We start from the raw sequence: 13,972 nt of genomic DNA, 5'->3' as shown, positions 1-13,972 counted from the left end.
CCTTTACCATTGTCGGCCACCAGAAATATCTAGAAGCCAGGCGTAGGGTTGCCCTCTGTCCCTTGTGACCCGCAGATGGAAGGTCGCGACACCAATATAGGGCTTGCGTTTGGAACTCCTTAGACGGTAGAAATAGGGCGCCTTGATGAAAGTACAACCCACCCCTCTTCACCAGGAGTGGTTGATACTCTGAAGACACATCGATATGATTAGTGGCAAGCTCTACTTCTTGTAGGAAAGAGCTGACCATTCCCAGGATTCTCTTGCCAGCAAGTATCCCATCCTGGCCCTGTTTCTCTTCCTCTTGGTATTCCAGGCTCCGAGAGAGAGCGTCCGCTAGAGCGTTCTCCTTTCCGGGAAGATATGAGATTTCAAAGTCATATTGGGAAAAGAAATAGGCCCATCGAGCGTGTCTGGAATTGCGACACTCCATTTGCTGCAATATCTTCAGATTCCGATGGTCAGTACGAACCAGAAAGGGATGGGCAGCTCCCTGTAACAAATGTCTCCATTCAATACAGGCCTGTCGGATAGCCAGTAGCTCTCGTTCCAACACCGAGTAATTCCTTTCACTAGGTGTAAGTGTTCTAGAATAATAAGCCACCGGATGTTCCGCTCCATCTTTGCCGACTTGTAGGAGGGCAGCTCCAATGGCCCCTCCAGAGGCATCCGTTTCAACCACAAAGGGGAGAGATTGGTTAGGTTGCACCAGAATGGGAGCAGTAGTAAAGGCTTTCTTGAGTACCAGGAAGGCTTGGTCGGCATCCTTATCCCATTCAAACTTCTGGCCCTTTTTTAGAAGACGAGTGATGGGCAAGACTATGTCAGAGAAGTTAGGGATGAATCGTCTGTAAAAGTTGGAAAGACCCAAAAACCTCTGTATGTCCTTGGGACTCTTCGGAACAGGCCATCTAAGGACTGCCCTTACCTTCTCAGGATCCATCTGTACCCCCTCCTTTGAGACGATAAAACCTAAGTATGACACTGAGGCAGCCTCGAAAATGCACTTCTCTGGCTTGACCAGGAGCTGATTTTCCCTTAACCTTTGGAGGACCAGTGAGACATGCCTTCGGTGTTCCGAGAGAGAGGAGGAAAAGACCAAAATATCGTCTAAATAGACCACCACTGAGGCATACAGCAAGTCGGAAAAAATCTTATCAACAAAGCGCTGGAAGACTGCCGGGGCGTTCACCAGGCCAAAGGGCATGACTCTATATTCGAAATGTCCCAGAGGAGTTCAAAAGGCCGTCTTCCACTCATCCCCTTTCTTTATCCTCAGCAGATGGTAGGCTCCCCGAAGGTCTAATTTGGTGAATATAGAGGCTCCTTCTACTGCTTCAAGTACCTCCTTTATGAGAGGCATAGGATATCTGTCTCGAATAGTCAAGCTGTTCAATCCTCGGTAATCTATACACGGCCTGAGTTCAGCAGAGCCCTTCTTTGGGATGAAGAACATTGAAGCCCCTGCTGGGGAGTGAGATTCCTGGATCAAGCCATTCTGTAGATTAGCATCTAGATACTCCTTCAATGCCCTTCTTTCTGGTAGGGACATCGGATACATGCGTCCAAATGGTACCGATGCTTCAGGTTTCAAATTGATGGCACAATCCTCTGCTCGATGTGGGGGTAAAGTACGGTGTAGTATATCCTCAAAGATCTCGGCATACTGCTGGTAATAAGGAGGGATCGTTTGAACCACTGCCGAGGAGGTTGGAACAGCAACCCCCTTCCCCCTGAAAGGAGATGTCTGGGGGATACACGAAGTGGAACAATATGAAGACAGAAAACTTACAGTATTAGTAGCCCAGTCTATCCTGGGATTATGCTTGCGCAACCAGGGTATGCCCAGGATGACGGGAAAAGGGGCAGCTCTGATGACATCAAAGGTAATTTGTTCCTGGTGTTGAAACAAAGACATAGTGGCTGGACAAGTCTCTTGAATGATAGGTCCAGAAGAGAGAGGAGCTCCGTCTACACCCTCTACCGGTAAAGGACAGTCTTTCTGAAGTAGGGGAATAGCTTGTTCTTGAACCCACTGAATATCAATAAAGTTTCCAGCAGCACCGCAATCCAGCATAGCCAAGGTTTCTAGTGAAGCAAGAGATCCGAAAGTCAGATGAACTGTAAATACCATGAGTCTATGGTCCTCTTTCGGCTTATCCTGCTGCCTGAAATTGCAGGGATTAATCAATTCCGCCCGGTTCCTTTCCCTGCTCAAGACCGGGGAGATGCGTTTCCCGACCGTCTCGGGGGTACCTCGGGGCAACTCCTAAGCAGATGCTTAGAGGATCCGCAGTACATGCAAAGACCCTGTTCTCTGCGTCTTTTTCGTTCCTCGGGAGTCAACGGGCCCCTAGTTGATCCTATTTGCATAGGTTCCTCTGTCTGCGATCGAGTAGGAGGATTTGAGGCGGGTATTCCGATAGTCTGATGTGGTCTGAACCTCCTCCTTTCTAATCTTCGCTCCTGCAATCTAAACTCCAACTGCAGAGACATCGTGACCAACTCTGGAAAGGAAGCAGGACGTGCCATCCGGGCTAGTTCGTCCTTGAGTTCATCATGTAATCCTCGTCGGAAGAGGGTCTGTTGGGCTGAATCTGGCCACCCCGCCTCCGTAGCCAACTTCATAAATGCGGAGGCGTATGTCTGTACACCTTGATTTCCCTGACGGAGATCCAGGAGGGCTTCATAAGAAGAATATTGGACCTCTGGTCGTTCAAATCTGTCCCGCAACAATTGAGTGAACTGTGCGTAGTCATTAACCGCAGGATTTGCTTGCGCTATCAGTGGAGTAGCCCAGGCCAAAGCATTGCCCACTAGGTTGGAGACCAAAAACCCAACCTTGGCCCTATCGAGTTCATAGGCCTTAGGTCGAAAGGTAAAGTAAATCATACAGGCATCCAAAAATTCTTTCAGGAGTTGCGGACTGCCATCATACTTCCCGAAGGAGAACGTCAGGGGAGGCAGGTCACCTCGGAAATCCTCTCGAGCCGCCACCTGTTGACGTAAGTTGATGTTCTCTGTTCGAAGGCTCTGAACCTCCGCCTGGAGACCCTGAATCGCTGTTACCATCTCCTGGTATTGTTCCAAGGAGGCCATCGTACTCGTTAGGCGTTGCAAACTGTCAAAGCTACTTCCCACAGTTCCTTCCCCAGGAGTCTCCTCACCTTGGTCTTCACTGTGACTGGCGACTTTCTGTCTTCTCCTCCGGTCTTTCGGGGTTCTCTCCTCTTCAGTATCCTTCTTAAGGAGTCCTTTCCCCTTCTTGCGTTCGAAGAGATAGGGACGGTCTCCTCCGGAGGCCACCTTGACCGTTATTGGAATAAACCGTCAGGTGAACCCTGGGGAGTCCGCCCCTCCCAAAACAGGGAAAAAGCCAGTAAGGCAGAAAAAACCCTGTGAGGCTGCAGGCGAGGATAGATTGGAGGAATTGCGGATCCAGAGGCTTTAAAAGTCTTGAGGCCAATGTCCAGTTGATACTCCAATGGATGACAGCTACCGGACTGTGATTCCTTGGCATGGATGAAGGAGCCCTGGGAGAGGCGATGGAGTGTGGAGCCACAAAGGAGAACTTCTATGCTTCCGAAGGATCAAACATAGGCACAGAAGACTGCAAACGGAGGTAAGTTGTTTCGGTAGACAGGTAAAGGTATGGGGAGAGAGAGAGAGAAAACTCGTGAGCAATAGAGAGCAGTAGTGAGTCCGTAAGAGTAAGAGAGAGTGAATGCGAGAGAGTATGAATGAGAGAGCGAGTGAATGCTGGAGTGCGCGAATGAGAGAGAGAGTGAATGCAAGAGAGTATGAAAGAGAGAGCGAGTGAATGCTGGAGTGCGCAAATGAGAGAGAGAGTGAATGCAAGAGAGTATGAATGAGAGAGCGAGTGAATGTGAGAGTGCGCGAAAGAAAGAGGGGGTGAAAGAGAGGGATGGCAAGACCGAGGGAAGCCGGAAAAGACCCCGAGCAACAGGGAACCGGAAAACCGGAACCTCACCGACGGGGAAGACAGGTACCAGCCGAGCGAGGTAGAGGGTACTACGGGGAGCGAAGCTAGGCTGGAACCGAGGGCCAGATAAGGGGAAAGGAAAGGCAAGAGAGAACGGCCGTCGCCTAACGAGAAGGCGAAGGGCCGCGGAGATTAACCGAGAAAACAAAAGAGGAGCTCGGTATGTCAGGAACGGTAGTAGGCACAAAATCGAAAGTCAGCATAGCGAGTTGCAACGCGACTCGCAGGGGGCGTGGCTTCCTTAAATGCAGCAGCAACAAAAAGACTGGACCGCTCACAGACAGACTGTTGGGACCTAATAGTGCCTCCATCTTGCCCATAACTTCCACGGTCTCAGCAGTGTGACACTAATCTGTACATACACATTAACAAAACTTCAATTAGAAAACTATAAACATTTAGAATACGCCAACAGGTATCTAACTGCCCCAAGAATCTGCAACAACCAAACAAATAAATCAATACCACTAAATTCTAAGAAGAAATAAACAGTTAGAATATGCCAACAGGTATCTAACTGCCCCAAGATTTTGCAAGAACCAAACAAATAAATCAATATCACTAATAACTAATCTGTGCATAAACATTAATACAACTTCAATTAGAAAACTATAAACAGTTATAATACACCGACAGATATCTAACTGCCCAAAAATTCTGCAACAACCAAACAGATAAATCAATACCAATAAATTATAACAAGAAATAAACAGTTAGACTATGCCAACATGTATCTAACTGCCTCAAGAATCTGCAACAACCCAACAGATAGATTACAAGTTGAGAATATAAATATAAAACAATAACCAGTTACAATTTAACAACAGTTATCTAACAATCTGCAACAAACCAACAGATAGAACATTATCCAGAAACAACAAGTAAACACTGAAAACAAAGAAAGAAATGTACTGTACCATAACAAAAAAGTTTTTTTTTAACTCCAACATGGATTTTTTTCCACAGACCCAATGATTAAGCAACAAACACAGAAACTGAGCAAATTGCACAGTTCACTGGTTTGTAAACTACTAAATATGAGGGTCGAAATAAACCAGAAATGTCTATTATGCAATGTAATAGGTCTTTATAAACTATGTACACTAACATGGTCTTTTCTTTTAACACAGAAATTGAAAAAGAATATCTGCTCCAGTTATCCAAGTCATGATAAAAATACATTCAATCACAAAAAAATCAAACAGTAAGTATATTACAAAATAAATACAACTCATAAATACTGCTCCATAACACAACCATTAAAGCAAACATCTAACCATACACCACAATACAAAATGTTTACTTCCATGGATATATTATACTGCAATGCTTGTTACCAAACTCTACAATCTTAATGACATCACATAGCCAAAACTTCACATACAAACTATACAAATCAAACAATAGACAAACTGTACATTTACAAATATTTCATAGATTTTTGATTCTGTGGGTGTGATCTATGGGTGTGATATGCTGCAGTAGTTGTGGCCAAGCCTAGACTCTTGGGTGCATGGCCAATCTTTTGGGACCAAGCCGCTGCTCCTGCCGCAAATTTGGTGAAAATCCATCCAGCGGTTTGGGCTGTAGGCGTGAGCAAAGTTTTTTCCCCATTCAGTCTATGGGAAAAAAAGACATTTTGGGACCCCCCCTTGATCAAACTTCACCAAACTTTCCAAGTAGATTCAGAGTGAGCCATATACTTTAATTGAAAAGTTTGGTGAGGATTTGTCCATATATATATATACATATTTATTTATTTACATATTTAAAGCGCTCACACAGCCCGCAGGCATCGAGGCGCTGTTACAGGAATTGTTTTTGGCTTTGTACATATATATAATGGACGAATCCTCACCATATATATATATGAAAATGAAAGCGAACAAAGACCACAAAGTCTTGTTACTTTGAAAGCTGCACTCACATCCAAAAAACGAAATCCAGAGTATCCAGCAACAGTTGCTCACCAGGAAATTCAATCAAAGGGATTCAACAGCAGACGGCTACGCAGCAACCATGTTTGCTTTTAAAAGTTCAAATTTTATTTTAGATAAACTAACAGTAAAAAACGGCTTCCCAGTTACAAGGAGGCTATCTAACGCATTTCGCCACACTCCTGTGGCTTGTTCACAGTAGCTCCACCCTGTTGTGGGAGCACTTTTAACCCATGACACATTAGTAAACATCAAAGAGGTGACTTACAGAGATGAAATTCTTTTGCATTCGGCCATCTTAGAAAGTGCAAAGTGCATATATATCAAGGTGACATGTCAACATAACATTCGTTCCGACATCTATTGGATTTCATTAAAGGGAATATGATATATATTCTCAATGTGCATTTGTTGTAATTTGACAATTATTTATAAGTTTTGAATCTTCAATGTTGCCAATAAAGTCCATTCCAGTAATCAACATAAAATCAACATCTTAGTGACGCTATATGCGATAATATACACATAGATAAAATCCAATTTGTCAAGTTCTGAATTCGACCTTCAATTGATACTATCATAGTGTAGGGTAATGATATTACATTTTATGTAATTCTGTATATGTAAAGACTATTTTACAATAAAGTGCTAATGCTTAATATCGACATCGTAAAGTGCTAATGCATAGTGCAAAACGCCATAGCAGCAAAATGTGATGACCAAAAGATTATATTTCAATCATCGATAAAGTGCAAGTGCTTCACTAAAACCACTGTCTCTACATATCACAGCATTACCCTTAATCTATTCATGCTCGGAATTGGGCTTATCTGGCAACTGTCGGAACTCCATGTTAAAGAAGTAGAATTTTAAATGATGTAATACACAACATAGAGCCACATCTCTATTTTGATATTCAGTGATAAACCATATATATCAGTGTCATATAGAGAAAAGAGAAGGAAAAGAGTTTAAAAATGAAATAAAATAAAATAAAATAAAAATCTACCCACAGAAAACCAATATGGGGGGGAGGGCAGAAAGAAAGTGGAAAAATTGAAAGAAGAAGAGATCATCAATGTGAAGATTTAAGGAGGAGACTGTAAGTTTCCCTAGATGGTTTGGAAAAAAGGCAAACATGATATCTCCAAGAAATCTGAAGGCTTACTTTGGGCAAGTTAGTTAGGGAGCTAATGTACATGTATAACACCACGAATAACAATTTGAGAAACAAATTAACTCATTTTAAGTTCCGAAGAAGGTGTACAGCTCCTCATCTATATTATGGCCCATCGAGGTTTTGCTCTCAAAGTCTATAATATATCTGGTTTCCTCCTGTCGTAGAAGTTGCTCCTTATCGCCTCCTCTCGGGCTGCTGGTAATTTTATGGACACCAAAAAACCTTAAAGTGCTGGGGTCACTATTATGAAACTCCAAAAAGTGTTTTGTCATGGGATATGCGAGGTCCTTATTGACGATTGCTCTGATATGTTGCAAGATGCGTATCTTCAATTTGCACTTGGTACTGCCCACATACTATTTCAGGCATGGGCACTTCAGGACATATACCACAAATTCAGACTCACAGGTGATTCTGCTTTCAATTTGTATTTGTGTCTGCAGAATAGGGTGAATGTAACTGTTGCAGTTAAATGCGTATTTACATGCTTTGCATTTACAACACTTGTAAAAACCTTTTTGTCCACCTGAGAGCCAGTTAGTTGCTACGGAAGCCTCTTCTGGGGCCATGTAGCTTTGAACCACTAAGTCCTTTATGGCCAAGCTTTTACGAAAAGTAATATCTGGTCGTGCATTCACCATCTTGCCTAGATCTTTATCCACCTTAAGAACCTTCCAATACTTGGTCACAATATTTCTTATGATGGATGAGTGGCTTCCAAATGTCAGTATTAACCTGGTGGTATCTGTACTACTACTGTCCTGAAGATTTGTTTGTGATGTCATCAATAATATATATATATATATATATGGCGGCAATAACTACCTTATCTCAAAGGCTTTCCGCGCTATAGGTACCATTACTGGTGTTGCGCATGTTGCAATTTCCAGTTTCCAATATATAGGCAGAATAGGAGACATTCGGCTGCTCCTCTACAACATTTTTCAGTAAAGTAGTTAGACTCAATAACATTCTCCAACATTTCTATTAGCATGTTGTACTATTCTAATGGGAATAATGGACAATTGTATACTAGACAAAAAAATAAAAGACAATAAATAATTTTCTGTCCCAAATACTTGGATTGGAAAAACCCTCTACAAGTCATACACGGAAGTACATAGTGAGGCACAGCAAATCACAAGGTATTAAAACAAGGGAGCAGGGAGGTAACAATGGGGCAGAGGATGTGTGGGCAATTTGGCAACATTTGAATCACTAACACTGACCTCATGGGCCAGAGGTGACAGTGGATTCTTAAAAGAGCATTCTGATAATCGGGAACTGGGAATTTCAACATATATTTTGGTAGTTGCTTCCTGCTCTTAATAACAAAACATCCAACTTGCATTAAATAATATTCTTGGCAGAGATTCCATAGGTTAAGCCATTTTCATCTTCCTTGCTATGCTCTCCCTGAAAGATCGGTGTGTGTTGATGTAGAACCCATCAGACTTGGTCCAAGTAGTCAGCTGGGGTGTAAATTCCTAAACGTTAATATCAGAGAGCCAGGTCTGGATGTCAGCATAGTCGCGTCGTTGGTCAGCAGTAGGAATGTGGTCTTGGAAGGGTTCCGCTTCAGGTAAACAATGGACATCCAGGACTGGATCAATGTGAGGCAGGCCTTGAGCCTGATGATTTCTTTGATAGGCCAGATCTTGAGGTATTTTGCTTGAATGACCTTTATGCTCTAGTGCTAATTTTACTTGGACCAATGCAAAGTTTCAGTAATATAACCCTAAGTGCCGAACAAATGATAGCCTTGAAAATGCACCAGATTAGCACAAAACACATGTCGGCTGAAAAAGTATAACAAGTAATAAAAAATAAATATGACAATCAGCAAAACTCAATTACTCATTAAATCAGCCCGGGCCACCCAGCATAATGCTAATACCTTTGTCCTCCCTGATTTTTGGAATTGTCTGTAAATAATTTGGCTGGAAGAATGTCAGACTGTGAGCCTGATGGCCTCATCTGGCTTACACACGTGATAGGATCGAGGTCAGACAATAATTAAAATGCCTTAATATCCAAATGAAGGTCCCTGAAATGATTACTGTGGACCATGGAGCTAACTATTCACCTTCAGTTATGCAGCACATCTCACACATGTTCTTGTAAAAATGAGTCCATGAATAGATACATAACATCTGAGTTGGGTCAATGAAAAGTGGTTTGGAAATGTTGGCCTCCAGCTCATGCTTAATCTTGAAAATGTTGTGACTGCTGTTCCTAGCCTCGGAGCTGCCATGGGTATAAGAGTCTGCTGCCTGGGTGACCTTTCTATAACTTTTGCCATGTTGTATACAGAGGTCACTTTCTTCATATGAACGGGCCTTCATTGATCTAGTATACAACCTTGACGTGTTCGATTGTGTATATGATCAGAAAACATTGGATTGTTCTTCTGTTTTGCTAAAGAGCAAGTCTTGCAACCATTTATTGTTGGGAGCTATTATATGTATGAACGATTCCAATGTGTTGGGATAGGTTGGATTCCAAGTGTGGAGGTGGCTGCCAGCTTTGAATCTGAGAGCTAATGACTGTACACACACCCATGCAATTAGTTGGCATGGCTAGCAGGCAGTGCCAGTAAATTGTGGGAGAGGATGTACAATATGGCAAAGGGAGTTATTTCCTTAGTAGTTTGCACTAATTGATCCAACAATGTATGATGTGTGATATACACTTCTTGTCGAAGATTTTTGAATTATAATCCCTGCGTTTTGGAGGTTACCTTCCGAATGATAACGCCTCAATGCCTGAACTAGATATGACATTTCACAGAAAGCAATCACTGATTTGTATTTCTGGCCATCATTTTGTGAAGCAGCAACAATCCTTTCGCGCGTAGAACTGCGCGGCTTCATTTCAGGTGGCCTTGTGTAAAATGCTCATGCTGGTGGTGGCATAACTGTATACTGTCCAGTCCGTACTACAAACACTAGGTGATTTTACAGGTAAGCAGCCAATGATTTGTGGGCCCTGAAATATTGAGATAGATGTGGACGGGGCAGAGTCCACAGCACATTAGGACATTAGCAGCAGTGCTTCTAATTCTCCAATAAGAGTGATTAATGGAGCCCATAGAAATATGCTTCCCATCTGCTCTCGATGCAGGAAACTAACCTAGACTTAATCAATCATCCTTATCTAACCATCTCCACACTATCCTTCGGAAAACAACTTTACTCGCCACCCCCCACCCTCCTTTGCTCATTTGAGTGATAGTTAATGTCTTTGGTGCGCCCAAAAACAGACTTAAGATGTTTGTTTTCAAGTTACGTGCACGAGCCAACGTCTCACAAAAGAGTTTCTCTGGCACATCGATTCAAATGCAACATCAATATCACAAAGGACTAATAGTTTGCACTGTGAGTGCTTTAAAATGTGATTAATATGATTTACTGTCTGACACTACTATACTACTCATCTATTACTATACGCCGTGTCATTTCCAAGTAGTGAGAACGTCCTCATGACAAATTGGAGATCAGTGCGATAGAGGCAGTTAAGCTTCTCCAGCACATCTTCCACTGCTGTGGCTGGATCACGTGCTTTGGGGGGCGCCATTATGATTGTGTTTTGCAACAACGTGGAGTGTGTGGACACGTATGACCCCATCACATCACATTCATGTTTTACTATTCTTATTTCGCAATGATTTACTTTAGCAGCAATGAGCACATGCTTTCTGCACTCAAGGCTCAGGAAGGAGGGAGGGAGGGAGGAAGGAAGGAAGGAAGGAAGGAAGGAAGGAAGGAAGGAAGGAAGGAAGGAAGGAAGGAAGGAAGGAAGGAAGGAAGGAAGGAAGGAAGGAAGGAAGGAAGGAAGGGAGGGAGGGAGGGAGGGAGGGAGGGAGGGAGGGAGGGAGGGAGGGAGGGGGGGAGGGAGGGAGGAGCGAGCACCAGTTTAGTGCCTTTTGGAACGTTTGAGGTGCAGGCTCAAGCAACACATTTAACTATGATAAATGGGCAATAATACACTCCTTCCACCACCTTACCCTAGCCCAGCAATCCACATGTACCAAATAAGAGTACCCAGGGCCTTCTTACTGAAAATTTGCTGAAGGGCAATTTATGCTAAACATGCACACAATTGCATTAGCACTAGTGCAAATTCCGGGCAGGTTCATTTGGACGGGAGCTAATGCAATTGTGCATGCGTAAACTCTACTTGCACATTGCAGACGCGTGGTTTAAGCTATTTGCTTAATTGCTTGAGAGCATGCAAAAGCAGTGTTGTTGCAGCACTAAAGTCGAAAAACAAAGCCAGTTCCCACAATTGATATTTCTGTAGCCTTCCAGAAACGACACAGTGACATCACACTGGTTGTATGCTATTTCAGGTGATAATCTTTAGTGCAACTAGTAGAGTTTATGAATTACCACCAGTGATTATCTGGATTTAAAACGTATTTCAAAGGGGTAGGTATTCAATGTCAAATGTCACAATGTTTCATCAATGAGGGAATGGCAGTGCTTTTTGCAACCCAAACACTGCTAGTGGCACATCAGATTTACATGTGACACCACTGTGGGAGAGTTTTTGGCTCCCCAAGCATTGATAGTGACACATCTCACAATGCGACATCACGCAGTGAGTTAGGGCTCTTTTGTTTACCCAGGCACTGGCAGTGTCACACATCTCACAAACGTGTCATCACCCGGAGAGTGTGAGTGATGTTGACTCACCACACTTTGCCAATGCCACATCTCACAATGTGCCATCACCGGGGGCATGTCGACCACTTTCAAAATGTAGCAGATTCCTGAGGAGGTCTTGGGATCCAATGGACCCTCAATGACCATGCCTAGTCTCTTGAAAGGCCTGCTAGCAGAGTTAAGGGGTCTTTTGTGGCACCCACCAGACTTACCGGAAGCTTGGCAAGTGTGGCAGGACTGGACAATCCGTTTTATTTTTACTCCCGTCTGTGGCCAATAGAAATGGGCAGATCATCTGCCAGCTTTCTTGGCCATTCCAAAACAACCCACCAAAGCAATGTCATGAGACAAGTCCAGTAGGAACCTCCTGTGGTATTGGGGCACAAACAACCTCCCTTGGCCCCTGCCTCAAGATGCCTATGCTGACTATCCAGGAGCCCATTCTCTCAGTACAACCTAACATCCCGGGGGCTTCCCCCTGAGCCTCTTTCTCTCCTGCTCATGCATATCTTAGAGTTGTGCAGTCACTCTGTGCTTAACAGAAGTCAGCCTGACTGGGACCTCCACCAGCCGGAAAAAGCATCAGTCAATGACCTCACACCAGCAGCTTGTGACACTCTGCTTGACATTTAAAAAACTGTTTTGACTAGATTGACCATGACAACCGGTTTTTTCCTTTTGATCCATGCCTGAATTCATTCTTAGCAGTATTTGAATGTCATTGCCATATTCCACTTACATTATTACTTATAATGTAATCTATATTATGTGAGTACATTGCCTGGATGTTCTATCTCTGTCAATGCATGCTCTGCTCATCACATACCAGAGCTCCCAATGTTATGGGGCACAATTTAACTTTGTGAAAAAGCAAGATAAGATTCAGGTGAGAGAGTTAGTTTTATGTCTCATCCATATTTCTTCCCATACCCACTGGCATTGCCAGAACAGTTCTTTCATTTACTAGCAGCTTGTGGCTTGTGATTCTAACTTGATCAGTTCTTTGAATACAGACACATCAAATTAAATGGTGATCAAGTCAATTGTCAAGCTTTACTTTGCTCTGAAGATGCCCCCTCTCCTGTTCTCACTCTCTACTTTGCTCTTCTCACTGACAACAGCCGCAATCAGTATTACTCCAAGGGTCGAGCACTGCAGCCAGCCTCAAAAGACTTACATGCTGTTACTTATGTGTGTTGCATTACTCACATCAATGCAATGCAGGCAGCAGAAATGAAACCATTTGTTCACTGAAAAGAAACTCTTATCTCATTGATGTTTTTCAGGCCTATAAGGGATAAAACCAAACCATGGAATTCCTGTGTACATTTCTTTTTTAAATGGAACATCCAAAACTTTTTGGGTATTACGAATCAAGGTGTTAGCAGTAAAATTGATGAAAAATCACCACCACCAAATTTCATCTATTTGAATCCTCTGACTAATGTTTCTGAGGCAGGATATAATTTCCCCAAAAGGCCAGGGGTTGCGAAAGTGACATCACACAACGATTGACCTTTGACGACATCACAGTAATTGATGTCATTTGACCCCACCTCAAAGTGATATCACAGGAAGCGATGGAACATGACCTGTCACTACTTTACAAAACAGGAAGTGGCATCACATAGAATTGTTCCCAATAAATATGGTTACGATATCACTATAATGTGATATACAATTCATACAAGAATGGATTGCCATATGTATCATTAAGATCAATGTGTATAGGCCTATATCATCAAATTACTGTGGATGCAAGCAGTTGCCCATGGCCAAATGATAATGATGTGTTATTACATAGCACTGACGCTTAAGCACTTTTTTATAAAACAAATATACATACAATATCACCCAACCTGTGTTGGTACTCATTTATCGACCTCAGAAGGATGAAAGGCTGAGTTGAGGTATTCCTATTCTTTCTTATTTAGGGACACTGCTGAAAGTGTTAGACTTGTGGAACTCCTGTGCTTTTTTCTTTTTTTAGAGAGGCCTGAACAAGAAAAGCAGCCACTCCAGAAGCAAAGAGCCACATGGCCAGGAGATTGCATTAAAAAGAAAGTGGTAGCAAGGGAGACCACAGGGGTAGCAAGGGAGACCTCAGGGGTAGCAAGGGAGACCTCAGGGGCAGTGGAAATGACCCCTGGCGACTCCTAAATGATGTCCCTGAGGTAGATGGTTT

Source organism: Ambystoma mexicanum, chromosome 5q, assembly GCF_040938575.1.
Source record: "Ambystoma mexicanum isolate Mex_15411 chromosome 5q, UKY_AmexF1_1, whole genome shotgun sequence".
NCBI lineage: Eukaryota > Metazoa > Chordata > Amphibia > Caudata > Ambystomatidae > Ambystoma > Ambystoma mexicanum.
This window is presented reverse-complemented; position numbering follows the sequence as displayed.